The 13,795-nt window shown below is 40.9% G+C and overlaps 1 non-coding gene across 1 annotated transcript; it reads left to right on the forward strand.

The window, feature by feature from the left end:
* Nucleotides 1–140: 140 nt before the first annotated feature.
* On the forward strand, nt 141–212 carry trnae-cuc. Its single transcript has one exon. It is a non-coding gene; the product is annotated as a tRNA-Glu (tRNA).
* Nucleotides 213–13,795: the final 13,583 nt, after the last annotated feature.

Genomic DNA, 13,795 nt, shown 5'->3' on the forward strand with positions numbered 1-13,795 from the left:
GTCTTAAATTAGCGTAGGTGAGATGTATTAAAGAGTGTTGGTCGATATACAAGGTCTAGATAAGCGTCCACAAACAATATTGGAAACGTATTAAACGGAACGAGGTTTAAAAATAAAAATATCTTTTCGTTTCACAACGGTCCCTGGTGGTCTAGTGGTTAGGATTCGGCGCTCTCACCGCCGCGGCCCGGGTTCGATTCCCGGTCAGGGAACTACCCTTTTTTCTCGGACTAAATTCCGTTTACCTTTCAAGAAATGTTTGCGGAGCACATGGAGCTTATCTGACCAAATAACAGTTCCTACAGTTAAATATACCTCAGCTTAACCGATATGCATGGACTCCTGAGGCACTATCAGCTGTATTACTGAAGTCAAGTAAATTATTATATCAATAGCACCAATCATGCATTTACCCATACAGTGCAATTAATCACTTAACCCTCCTGTTATCCTTGGGGTCAATTTGACCCCATTCAATGTTTTATGTATCTAAAAAAATGGTTCACATTTAATTTTTTGCTTAGTATTTCGTGACTTTTCCTAATTTAGTGAGGACTAATGGGAACATGAAAATGAACATGAAGATCTTTTTTAAATGTCCTGTACGCACTTTGTACGCATCGGTGTTCCTTGGGGTCAATTTGACCCCAGGCTGTTTTCAACATTTTACACATATTTGTGTTGATTGTGTAGGATGATATTGAGGTGACTATTGCATGCAAATGTATCATTGTAAAAAAAAACTACCCTCTGCTTTAGTTATTGGTCCTTTAACAACTTCAAAAATATCTTACTTTAACATTTTATTTCAGTCAGTGAGATTTTATGGTGATATATGTATTTTTGATAGTCACATAATAGGAATTCTGGATGTATAAAGGGGTCTGTGGGGGGGAAGGTCGGGGTAATGTTTTATTTAAATGGTTATTTAGGTAGTCAACTAAGATACCTAAAGCACCATAGACATACATTTTGGTTAAAATTTGGAATATGATCATTGTCTTAAGTTTTAAACTACTGGGGTCAAATTGACCCCAGAGGATAAAGGTTGTAAAGTAAATCTGAGGATAACAGGAGGGTTAAGGTAAGTACAGTTATTATTTAGTGGCCATTACAGTAAAATAGCAATATCCATGTTTGTTTTAATAGCGCGGTTTCACAAAGTTTCCTGATCCTGCACGAAGCTTTACAGATGTACGCTTCAAGAGACAAAATGTGCACTACCAAATGGTGGCGCTGGCTGTTAAAGGGTTAAACGATATGCATGGACTCCTGAGGCACTATCGGTGAATTTTTATATCAATCACTTTAAGGTAAATTAAGTTATTATTTAGTGTAAAAAAGCTTAGTACAATGCTTTACAGATGCAATGTAAATGCACACTTAGGTGTATTAGTATCACATTGTTTAGTTTTTTTGTTAGATATTGGTTTATACTTTCTGGTTTTTGTAATGCATCTGAACATTTAAAAATGTTAAATATATTTTTTAAATGTATTCGTTTTTTTTTGTTTACTTTTAGATAGCTTTCGAATCATCATGTGACCTCTTGGAAGATGAGATAGTCCACTTGACTTTGCCTGACCTGAGATAACGATGAATACCGCATGGTGGCGACAATTCACAACAAATAGTAGCCTGCTAGAAACAGATGTCTGCATCATTTTATTTTTATTAGGTAGATTATAGATAGATCATATACATTGTACATGAAATTGATAACATAACCAAACAGTGTCTAATATAAGAGCTTAGTAACTTAAGCTAAATTAGTCATTTTTTGAGTACATTTATCTTGCAAGTTAAAAAGAAGATTCCAGATTGATTTCTTAATTTAGCCTATACACAGAAATACAAGGTAAATAATATTGCACCACCAACATGTGTTACATTAATGCAAATGTTCTTAGATGTAAATGTGATGTAGTGATGATTTCCTGTCACTTCTTCCAATAAATCTGAATTCAACTGAACCTGTTAGAGAGCAATTAGCCTGAGATAGTGTGTTTGTGGAGCTTTAGTCCCATAGAGCTGGCTGAGGTGGGGAAAGACTGAGACCCCAGCTCTGATTGGACGAGGCAGAGTTAACCAGTTCCTGGCTGGCTATGTATCTTGGCAGTGATTTTGACAGTCGCTATCATTGTGAGAGAGGAGATAAGTTGTCTTAGGGATCGCCATGGCGCCGGTGTGTCCCTCCTCCGTCCTGCTCAGACTCTCACTGACCCCCTCCTCTCCCCTGCCCTACTTGGAGCAAAGGATTGTGGGGGACTGTTTGGTTGAAAGCAGGGTTTGTGTTGGCAAGGGCCCCGGGGCTCTGGGTATCATCGTCCCCTTTCAAACCATCAAAACCTTCATGTGACTTAGCAGTAGGACAGCCATGACCACATCCTAAATGTTGCTGTTCCCCTATCTCATGCTCTTGGTTCCCTTTCCTTATTTCTAATACTTCCTACAAGTTTTATAGGGCAAAATCGTCCTTGATGTTCTGCTTTGTCTTCCTGAAAGCACAGATAACGCTTCCAAAGCTTTCGGAAATCAGTTTAATGCACACAAAGTATAGTAGTTTCAGAGTTTTAAGCACTGGGATTTTTAACCTGGTTAAATAAAGGCTACAAACAAACAAACTAAAAAAAGCCAAGGATGAGCTTGAGTAAAGGTTTTACTCTTTACTGTTTGATGTTTTCAAGATGGGATACTGAGACAGGGCTATAATAACAGCCTTAGTCCATCAAACCTATAGCATCAGGGTCTCTCTGTCGTATAAGATCTGAACAGCATGCAGATGGTTTCATTTCAGACTATATTATAATTATTTTACAGTAGCCTACGGTCCCTTCCCGGCCCACAATCTTCTAGCATGAGCTTTACAGAGATTGTTTATTTTGTTATTATTGCTAACAAACACACACACAGGAATTTAGAGGATGAGCAGAAGAAGGAACAAAAGGAAAGATTTTCAGGTCATAGTGTATCTTTGGCTGTACCACCCAGAATTCCTGTGTTATTGTTTGTGCCAACTTTTGTACCATTACATTTTTATTATCACATTTCAATTGTGTATTCAGACTGTCACTAGCAGCACCTAAAATCATTGTCATTGTGTGCCTTGTTTTGCCAAGTCAGCACAAACGTAGATACCATCTTGCATATCTTTCTAAACTGTTGTAGTCACAAAGGTCTGACCCAGCACAGACCTTGGAGATATTTCAAATAATTTTACTCGGACGTCATACACTTCTAGCTTAGACTACAACTACTGATAACTTCAAGTACACTGTGGCAGCAGGAAGCGGCAAAACCTAAACACTGAAAAAGGATATGTCACACAAAGGATAATCTATAGGTATTAGGAGTCGTAATTCAACATAATGAACCCAACCTGTGATCTATAGCTATTTGACAAAGTTTTCCATCAGACAGTGTTTTATCTGTTTGTTCATGTTTACAAGTAAACCTACTGAGAGATTGTTGTACAATAAACCAATTAGGACATGAATTATTTGAAAGACAGTTGTTTTTACCATCAGGATTGAGAGTCCCACTTAAGAACCTCGACAGCTAACAACTGTGACGGATGTGACTACATAGTTTAGTGAGTCAACTCACAAGCTAATGTTAGCTTGGTTAAACAACTAGCTTAACTGAAGTGTAGCATATAGCCCATGCTACAATTGTCGTTTTCACACTTTTTAATTTTGCATTTTTAAAAAGAAAAACAGGACATTTTAGGGCATTTTATTTTGTCTGTTCAACAGAGCCAGGCTAACTGCTTCCGCCTGTTAGCATTCTTTGTGCTAAGCTTATTTAACTGGCACTGATTGTAGCTTGTTATCATACAGATAACAGGACTGTAAGTGACTGGAGCTAGGCAGCAGTGACTAAGAACTCAGAAATCTAGAAAACTTTGATATGACCCGGTTAAGATGAGATGGAGAAACATTTATCACTCCTTTGGTGGTCTAAAAGGGTCCAGAGTGAGTGAAAGACCACCTTATAGGTTACCATGGGGTTAATGACCACACACACACACACACACACACACACACACACACACACACACACACACACACATACACACACACACACACACACACACACACACACACACACAGTCAGTTGTTGAAGACGGAGAGGGGATGGAAAGTGATGGAGACGTGGCTTGAAACAGCTCCATACTGTATACCATCCAGTGCCACTACACACACTGTCAATCTGCCAAATCAGCTGAGGCACTGCAGCCATGACCTTTGACCCAGGAACTGAACGGAGGGGGAAAAGGTTATCAATGTTGGGGATTTTTCGTTCTTAAAGCCAAATGTCCAGACAGTGCAGGAGCCGCACCTCAAGGAAGGAGCAGACGGTGTCGGAAAACGGAGAGATGGACATTAAGCACTATATCATACTCACTCAAATTCATACAGACAAACACACACCCTCTCATCAGTGTTTTTGATCACATGACCATGGTAGGGGAGCAAACAGTGCATGGGTGTTTACCCTGCTTATCAGTGGTGTTGTAACAAGTGGAGAAACACACAGGCTGACCTCAACACACATATGCAAAAAACCTCAAAGCAGTCAAAAAAGCTCCAAACAAGTTTGTTCATTTTCAGATTTTTATAACTTTATTTGAAAAAGTACGGTTCATGCTTAACAAAGAATTATATCCTAACACGGAGGGGAGCCATGATAATATACAGATCATGAACTATTAGCTAGCATTACTAATAAATCTCCCTCAGCCCTCCTTAACTCTCCTCTGATCTCATCCACCATAAAAAGAGGCTTGTCCTGTACAGTAAGCATCTCTTTTCTGCTCAACTCACAGGAGAAACTATGAGCCCCACCAAACATCAGCCAATAAATAACAGCTATAAATTCCTATATGAATTATGACTGTGCCTGCTCATTTATGATTGTGCGATAGGTCAACTTTTCATATACTGTATAGGTAGTACTCCTGTGAGAGATACAAGGGCCATGTTAAAGGTAACTTGAGTATGTGCTTACTGAGTGTTTACATGTGTACACCTATTGATGTATGTGTTTGTGTGTGTGTGTGTGTGTGTGTGTGTGTGTGTGTGTGTGTGTGTGTGTGTGTGTGTGTGTGTGTGTGTGTGTGTGTGTGTGTGTGTGTGTGTGTGTGTGTGTGTGTGTGTGTGTGTGTGTGTGTGTGTGTGTGTGTGTGTGTGTGTGTGTGTGCCCATACATACGCTCCCACTCTCACACTCAGTCTCTGGTGAGTCCAAGCTAGCGCCACATCAGTCCATCATCACAGATATGGCTTGTGGTTAGATAGCAGGTCTGGCGGTGCACAAGACATTTTGTCCACTCTGTCATGTTTACTTAAATTGATAAGCTTTGATGGATTCCCCACAAGCTATAGACGCCAGGGTGTGTGCGCACACACACACACACACACACACACACACACACACACACACACACACACACACACACACACACACACACACACACACACACACACACACACACAGCTTCCCAAATGAACATTACCAAAAAAGGTAGATTAACAGAAAACAAAGGCCTCGAATGGCTAAAGGTCATACTCAGAAGTTGTTCTGTTTTGCTCTCATCTTGGGAAGAATCATTTCTTTTGAACAGCTGATGAAAACCTGCTTTTTGATGATTTGGCACTTTGGAGTCAGGTCAAAGTTTTGTGGGCAAAAGGGACGGCCAACAAGCTGTCAAGGGAAGGGAGTAGATGTGTTTGGATATGGATCACTTGTGTGATTAAAAAGATCAAACAAAGCTGGTCCATGAGAAATATTTTGCAGGCTCACATTTGTATTATTTGGCTTGTTCTTGTGACAGCGTGCGATGTAAACAGTAATGGCGTCCACATCGGCTGAGCTGTAACTCAAGCTAGCTCAGCAACTCACACCAAAACAATCTAGATTTATAGAAAGCACAACAGAAACGTGTATAAACAATTCTTATGGATTTTGGGGTGAACTGTCCCTTTTAAATTAGAAATGAAGCTGTGTGTTTGTCAAGCTCAATGTTGCAATCTGTGATCTGTTGGTCGGCCTGTGCAGTGTTTCCATTGGGTCGGTTTACTTTAGCCTGGCATGTGGCCAGACCACAGACTGGCTACAGTAACTACAACCGTTTTGGACCAATTAAAAAGACTAATGAGGTCTGCGCTTATCATGTCACCCAGAGGGCGGAGAAGAGGGCCGACTGCGAAGAGAGTTGTTTGGAAGCTGATCTCATTACACTTTCTCTGAGTGATGGCTTGATGATAAAGCAAAGTAAAAAAAAACATTTGATTTCTCTTTGTGATTCATTTACAATCTCTGATATGAATCAATCATCTGTTCAAACAAACACTTCCTGGAAAAGGACAAACACACATACAGTATACAGAAGGCTATGTACATAAAGAAACCTTGGCTATTGTATAAAGAAGCATCTGTCTGCTATCTTGCCACTTCATTTTAGATTGAAAATGTACATTTAGGATACAATGGGGAGACTGGATGAGTCCGAATTAGGACAAGCAAAACAAATCAGATCAAACTTGATTGAATGTACCACTTAAATATGGAAATTGCCACCAAATGTGAGTGAAGTAATGTAGTTGAATGTTTTATCCACACAACAATCATAACTTGTTTAGTTTTTTCTGGACATATTAGTCAAGTAGGATGTACTGGTTGATTATTTTTTGTAATCTTCAGAATTAACTTGTAACTGAATGAGGCCGCAGCCACTCACTTGGACATAACATTAACACTTAAATATACACATTTAACTGGCCCAACACACAGCTGCTGTCTGGTTTTGATGCCATTCTGCAAAGTACCCTAACACAAATACTTAGTCCAGGTTGATACTGAAATGTGTGATGCAAGTATGGGGATTTGTAATATGTGTTCTCTGTATTTTCACCTTTATGTTTTAGAACAATACTCAAACCAAGAGTATACTTGTGAGGCACAAAATGATTTGTAATTAATTAAATAGTTTTTTACTTGGATTGATTTTGTTATCTCTATCATTCTGGTTCAGTGATCCTCTGGTTTCTTATGTTTATGTCTTAGACACATTTTCTTGTTACTATTGCAGCATTGTTGAACAAGTGTAAACAAAGAATTTCATTCCCAATGACTGATTGCGAATATGAAAAAAATGTAATTGCTTTTTATACTGTTGGAGTGAGTTTGGTACCCTGCGGTTCAATTTGCATTGACTTCAATGTTCTGATCAAAATAAAACAATTACATAACATGTCCTGCGTATATTCCAAAAATGTTTTTATGTTAAAGGGCCCATGTCATGCTTTTCCGGTTATTACCCGTCCCCTTGTGTGTTATGAAGGTTTTTATGCATGTAAACGGTGTGCAGAGTCACAAACCCTCAAAGTACACCCTGTAGCGAGTAAAACTCTAACACAGAAAATACCTCCCCAAAACGCCTCGTTGGAGATACGTCATTGTCCATTTGATTCTTCTATTTCGTTCCGGGTACGGCATGATGTCAAGCCGTACCCGGAACGAAATGGACCAATCCGTGGAGCCGTTACGTTACGTCCGCGGAGCCGTTACGTTAAGCCCCCGCTGATTGGTCCAAATTGACCAATCCACGGACTTCCTCACAGGCAGCTCTGCTGATTTCTCCTCCCTGGCTGCAGGCTGATAACAGACAGTTGGGATCGCGGCGAAATTCTCTCTGCAGACCCATTCTCACAGCGTTTATCAACCTTTTTCTTACTCAATATCAAGCCACACTTATTGTTTTTACTTCGGCTGTGACTTTGTGTGTGCTCAGGATGAGTTTGGCTGTGTTTGGCTGTGTATCGCTAAACAAGGAAACAACACCTCCACGGAGCTCAGCGCGATTCACAACGTCCCGACCAATCAGAGCACACTGTGCTCACAGGGAGGGTGGGGGCTGGAGCTATTGGAGCTACAACGAGCCGTTAAAGGCAGAGAGTGAAATTCAGTGAATACACGTAGTTTACAGAGATGCTGTATGAGAAACCAATGTGAGTTTGGAAAATTGCACAATATAAATCTATTCTATACCTCAACAATGGAATTATGATCAGTGGAAATGGCCATGACATGGGCCCTTTAAGTCCAAAGAGCTGAATCAGAGATGTAAACTGGTGATGTGGTATCATTTGTAGCAGTATGGAGTTCATTCTTTTCCCAGTGCAATAAAACATTTTTAGAGGTCACCTGAAGTTCAACTTCTTTCTAAAAAAGTTATTTACAATCAAGGACACCGTGGCCACTGGTGAAATGTAGGGAGTGTTTGTCTGACAAAGAGAGTGATAGAAAACGACAGCGAGAGGAGGAGGAGAAAAAGAAAGCAACTCGGAAACAACAGTCTCCTTCTTTCACTGATTCTTATTATACATCTCACCCCTCCTCTCGCTCTGTCAAGGCCACTCGTTTCTTCCTCCTACTTGCCTGGCCAAAGGGGTCAAAGTCAGAGAAACACACACACACACTGAAACAGTTACAAATCTTCTCCGCCTTATCGAGGACAACACACTGATAACTGTGTCTCCACTCCCCATCCGACAGATCCATCTCCGAAAACATCTGAGACACACTTAGAAAAATGTGGAAATTTGTTTCTGTGTGACGGACAGATTGATTATTCAATTCACTCCCATTACTGTAAGTGACTCACACCAAAGTTTAATAGCGGAGAAGGGTTGAGTTGGATGGTTTCAGTGGGTAAACTGATGTTAAGGGATGACAATTAACAAGGTTTAGATGACATGAGTTGTGTGTGTGTGTGTGAGAGAGTGTGTTTGCACATGATGGGAGTGCTGCACCTGCAACTAATGATGAGAAACTTGCCAAACTCATCTGCTGCAGGCCTCCACGCTCCACTCACTCCCCTCAGATCAAACTTGCACCTGTTGACCTGTACAGACTCACGCACACACATGCATGCACTCACACACCTTTTACAGATCATATTTTTTGGCATGACAATAGCCATCCCACCTCTCAGGGCTAAGTGCCTCCTTAACCTAGTCTCAGGCAATTAATTCCATGATTTTTTCCTCAAGTGAATTTATGACTCATGGACTAATACTGACCCTGACATCACAATCTGTCAACTGCACTGCAGCTTTTATGGAGACATATGGGCTGACAAATGTCAAAAAGAAAGTAACCTCAGCTTTATCTTAAACTTAAATTACATAATATATGTCATATACAGTTTTATCAGGCGGAGAGGGTTCCTCAGGGATTGATTTCTAAGGAGTGAGGTTGAAAATGTGCGACGCGTAAAGTGATTCCCTGAACTTGTGCACATTTTTTGTAAAGTAGTAGTCAGTCCCTGTTGAGATATTGCAACACACATGATGGGAGATAACAGTAATATTGCTATACCCTGGGACATATTTATGCACAAGACATCCTATTTTTATAGAAGTGGATGAGAGGATCCTCCTTTTGATAAGAAACAGGTCATTCACTGCGCAGTATATATCTGCTCTGAGATTTTTGTGTTTACTTAAGGCTTGGAGAGACTGCAGAGTCTATGAAAGTTGAAGGTGGAAATGTGGAAATACAGCATATGTACACAAGAATGCTGTTTTATATAAATGTGCATTTGTTACCCTTTTATAGAGGGCTAGGTTAGCCAGCTGTGCTTTTGAGGGACACATGGATCAGCATCGGGGCCGTAGTAATACAATATTAAAAACTAAGAGTATACTTTGAAGCCCAAAATGATTTGTAATTAATAAATCGTTTTTTTTTTAGAGACAGAGTGATTTGCATTGCTTTTGACATCTCTATCATTCTGGTTCAGTGAGCCTTTGGTCTCTTATGTTTATGTCTTAGACACATTTTCTTGTTATACATAGCATAATATTGCAGCATTGTTGAAAGCAGCATAAAACAAAGAATTTGCGAATTTAATACATTTTTCTTAATTAAATTGAGAATTGCTTTTTTATACAGTTGGAGTGAATTTGATACCCTGTGGTTCAATTTGAAATACATGGGGGTCATGAGTCACATGCAGTGTCTTCTTTTTATTCAGTGAACTGTTCATTTAAGATTCTTTTTTGTATCCACCGTAAAGCATATTATATCCTTTTTTCTGATAATCTCCACACCGACAGAAATTATATTCCAGAAGCCTTGATTTATTTCATATTTATGTCATCATTATTGGCTCAAAAATATAATCAAATGTAACATTATTTCACAAAAATACTGGTCTCAGGTTAAAATAAATGGTTCTGGATTGCAAAAAGAGTGTTTTCAAATTCACATTTTCTTCTTTCTTTTCTAAATTAACTACCCTCACCTCTGTGTGTTTTGGTGGTGGACGTGCGGGGCCACGGGGTCGAGATGGGCTGGGCCCTCGGTTCCCACAGCCTGTGCGGAGGCAGCCTCTGCCGTGCTATCAGCCTCCGTCTCCGGCCCCCCAGCACCAGCGGGCCCCCCTGACGTCAGCCCTGTCCTGATAACGGGGGTCCACAGCAAGCAGTGGAGGGGGAGGAAGGAGGGGGACGGAGATGGAGGGATGAGGTGGAAGGAGAGCGGCCTGCAGGGGGAGGGGGGGGGGGGGGGGAGGGAGCGAATGGGGTTACACCAACAGAGCCAGTGGTGGATAAGACCCTCAGACAGATAAGACAGAGCAGAGTGTGGAGCCTCTTTTGTTTTCCACTGCTCCTCCTGTCTGGTGGCTTCTCCCTTCTCCTCCTGTCTGACATTCCCTCTTCTTCTGTGCACTTTCAACTTCTTCTTCTTTTTTTAAAACCAATTTGTTAGACTTTTCTCCCTCCGCCTACCCCTCCTCCTCTTGTCCAAACAGAACTATTCCCGCTGTTATCGGACATGTGCGCTATGGCCGTCCCTGGATTGAGGCACCTTTTACTCCTCTGGCTTCCTCATTGTGTTTTCGTTTTCTCGTGCAGTGTTTTGAGAGCTGCCTTTTGACTGACAGCAGAAAAAAGTCTTTGACACTGTTGAAACATTCTCACACTTGTTTCCAATCCTCCATCCTTCTTTCAGTCTTTCTCCATCACACTCTGCTTCTTCTCACACCATGTAAGTCACTATTTAACCATCTTTCGTGAACTCTGCATGACCCCTTTAAAGACACCAGGATCCATTGTTGTGATGATGTCACCTCACCTTTACCTAACCTGAATCTTACCCCTAGTTTGCCCCTCAGCGCACAAACAAACAGCTTTCTCTCTGCAATTAAGGCCCAGCGTATCAGCATATTAAGCACTGCCTTTGCATTTGTGTGTGTTAGTGAGTGTGTGTGCTCCCTATTTGCTCTTCAGGCCTTTGCTAGTCTGCGGACTTTGGCCATTTCTTATCACAGGGAGAGGTTGTGGGATCCCTAAGTCCTCACTCCTAAAAATACACTCGCCAACGCTAACATACACACATAAACATGCACACACACTCTGGGTATATGGGGCTCCCTTTTATAAAGCTGTCATTCAGAAACCCAGACAATATGATTGGTCAGTGGCATGTTGCACAATGCTCACCTGATTAAAACAAGTCCCTCACAGAACTCCCTTTTTTTCAATATTTTTATAGCTACCAGCAACACCCAGGAATGGAATTTCAAATATTAGCATACAAGCATCAAAGAAATATTTTGCAAGTGAGTTGGTTAAGTAGCTTTCCAAACAGTGGAGGCTATCAGAACAAAAGACGTTTTGATAATTCAATTCTTATCATCTGCAATTGAGAGTTTTGTGATGTGTTTGCGCTGCTATTCAAACACTGTGAACCAAGAGTTTAATTTAGCACTTGAGCACGTCACCTATGAGAACCTGCAACTGAGGAGTTAATAATTTATTCAAAAACAAAAAACACACACCCTCCTGGTTAATAGTAAGTGTGTGTGTGTGAGGATCTGTGTTGCTGAAGCCCAGGTGTCTTGCTGAGCAGACTTGTGTCCCTCGCAGCGTGACCCCTTGACCTTACCTGGTAAAACACATCTAATCCACAAGCACAACATACAGATAACTTACCATAACACACAAATCCACACACTTAGGCACACATACACACCTGCAGGACCATAATCCTATAAGAATATAGTTCCTATTTATAGAAAAATGTATTCTGAAGAAATATTGAAATAGAGCTTAATCTAACTAAAAGACCCACTCACTTTTAACCAAAATATTATGACTAAGCTTGACCCCACAAAAGAATGTAGGATATTATTTTATCTGCATTTAGTAGACAATTGAAATCCGAAAATTAAAACCAAAAGGACTTTGAGACTCCTCAGACATGATCAGAGGTCTTTATGGGACAATTTGACAGACATAGAGCCAACATTGATTAGCACTGTTTCATCATTATCAGTATCATAAGAGTAGATCCATGTTGATCAACCTGATGAGATAAAACAACACTAACGGGTGACATCAGCAGAAGCAGACGAGAATTAATATGTTCTTCCTAATTTGCAAAACAGCATGCCATTGTGTGTGTGTGTGTGTGTGTGTGTGTGTGGTTGTGTGGTTGTGTGGTTGTGTGGTTGTGTGGTTGTGTGGTTGTGTGGTTGGTTGTGTGTGTGTGTGTGTGTGTGTGTGGTTGTGTGGTTGTGTGGTTGTGTGGTTGTGTGGTTGTGTGGTTGGTTGTGTGTGTGTGTGTGTGTGTGTGTGTGTGTGTGTGTGTGTGTGTGTGTGTGTGTGTGTGTGTGTGTGTGTGTGTGTGTGTGTGTGTGTGTGTGTGTGTGTCCTTGCTCCTATCAACAGGGTATTCTACCTCCTGGGTTTTCCTGCTTCTCCATTTGAAGTCCTCTTCCTGGAGCCAGGAGTCTACTAGTCAGAGTGTGTGTGTTTGTGTGTGTGTGTGAGCGTTTGTGTGTGCAAGGAAGAGGGGCCAAAGTAAGTCACCGACCCCAAATGATTGAATCTCAGCCTCAGCCAAGACGGTGACAGTTTTCCTGGTGCCTGGTTTGGAGACACAGACACACACACATTTTTTGGGGTGATTTCCCCAAATAGCTTATTTGGGAATCAACTGCCCACTAATCACCATATAGTAATGACTGAGGTGCTTTGATGGGTAAATTGAGATTAAAATTGACACCTATATCGTATATCAGATTACAAATTAACAAAAATGTGTTAACACACGCACACAAGCTTTCCTCAGTTACAGTCTGCTGCTGTCCGCCACATACCATCATCTCTATCTAGTCCCTCACCCAACACCTCCTCACACACACACACACACACACACACACACACACACACACACACACACACACACACACACACACACACACACACACACACACACACACACACACACACAGCTCTGGCCTCTGTCACTGTCAGTGATACAGCCTGGCATGTGCAAACACACAAATCAAAACACACACTGTACTGCAAAATAACAGAAAAAAGGATGATCTCTGTTTGATTTCTTTGTATTTTTGTAAACTTTTCACCCTATTTACATCCTTTAATAGCCTGTAGTGGTAGCCTTGCTGCTGAATCGGGACCTATCTTGCTCAATAATTTTCTTGTACAACACGCAAAACTAACACAAACACAGACTTGGCTTTTATACATTAACTGGAACCATAAAAGCATGAATCATTTCTGACTCTGCTGCCACTTTAAGCCCTCGCAGGCTCACAGGGGCCCACGCCTCGATATTATTAGCCACCAATTGGTGGTTCTGTTATCAGCATGCAGTTACACATTGATGACAGTTCCCCATTTCCATTGAGGCAATATTGCTCTATTTGCCTTGACTTCTTACAAGAGAGGGTGGGGGGCAGAAAATCAATACTGCTG

The sequence above is a fragment of the Trematomus bernacchii genome, unplaced genomic scaffold, assembly GCF_902827165.1.
Source record: "Trematomus bernacchii unplaced genomic scaffold, fTreBer1.1, whole genome shotgun sequence".
Lineage (NCBI taxonomy): Eukaryota > Metazoa > Chordata > Actinopteri > Perciformes > Nototheniidae > Trematomus > Trematomus bernacchii.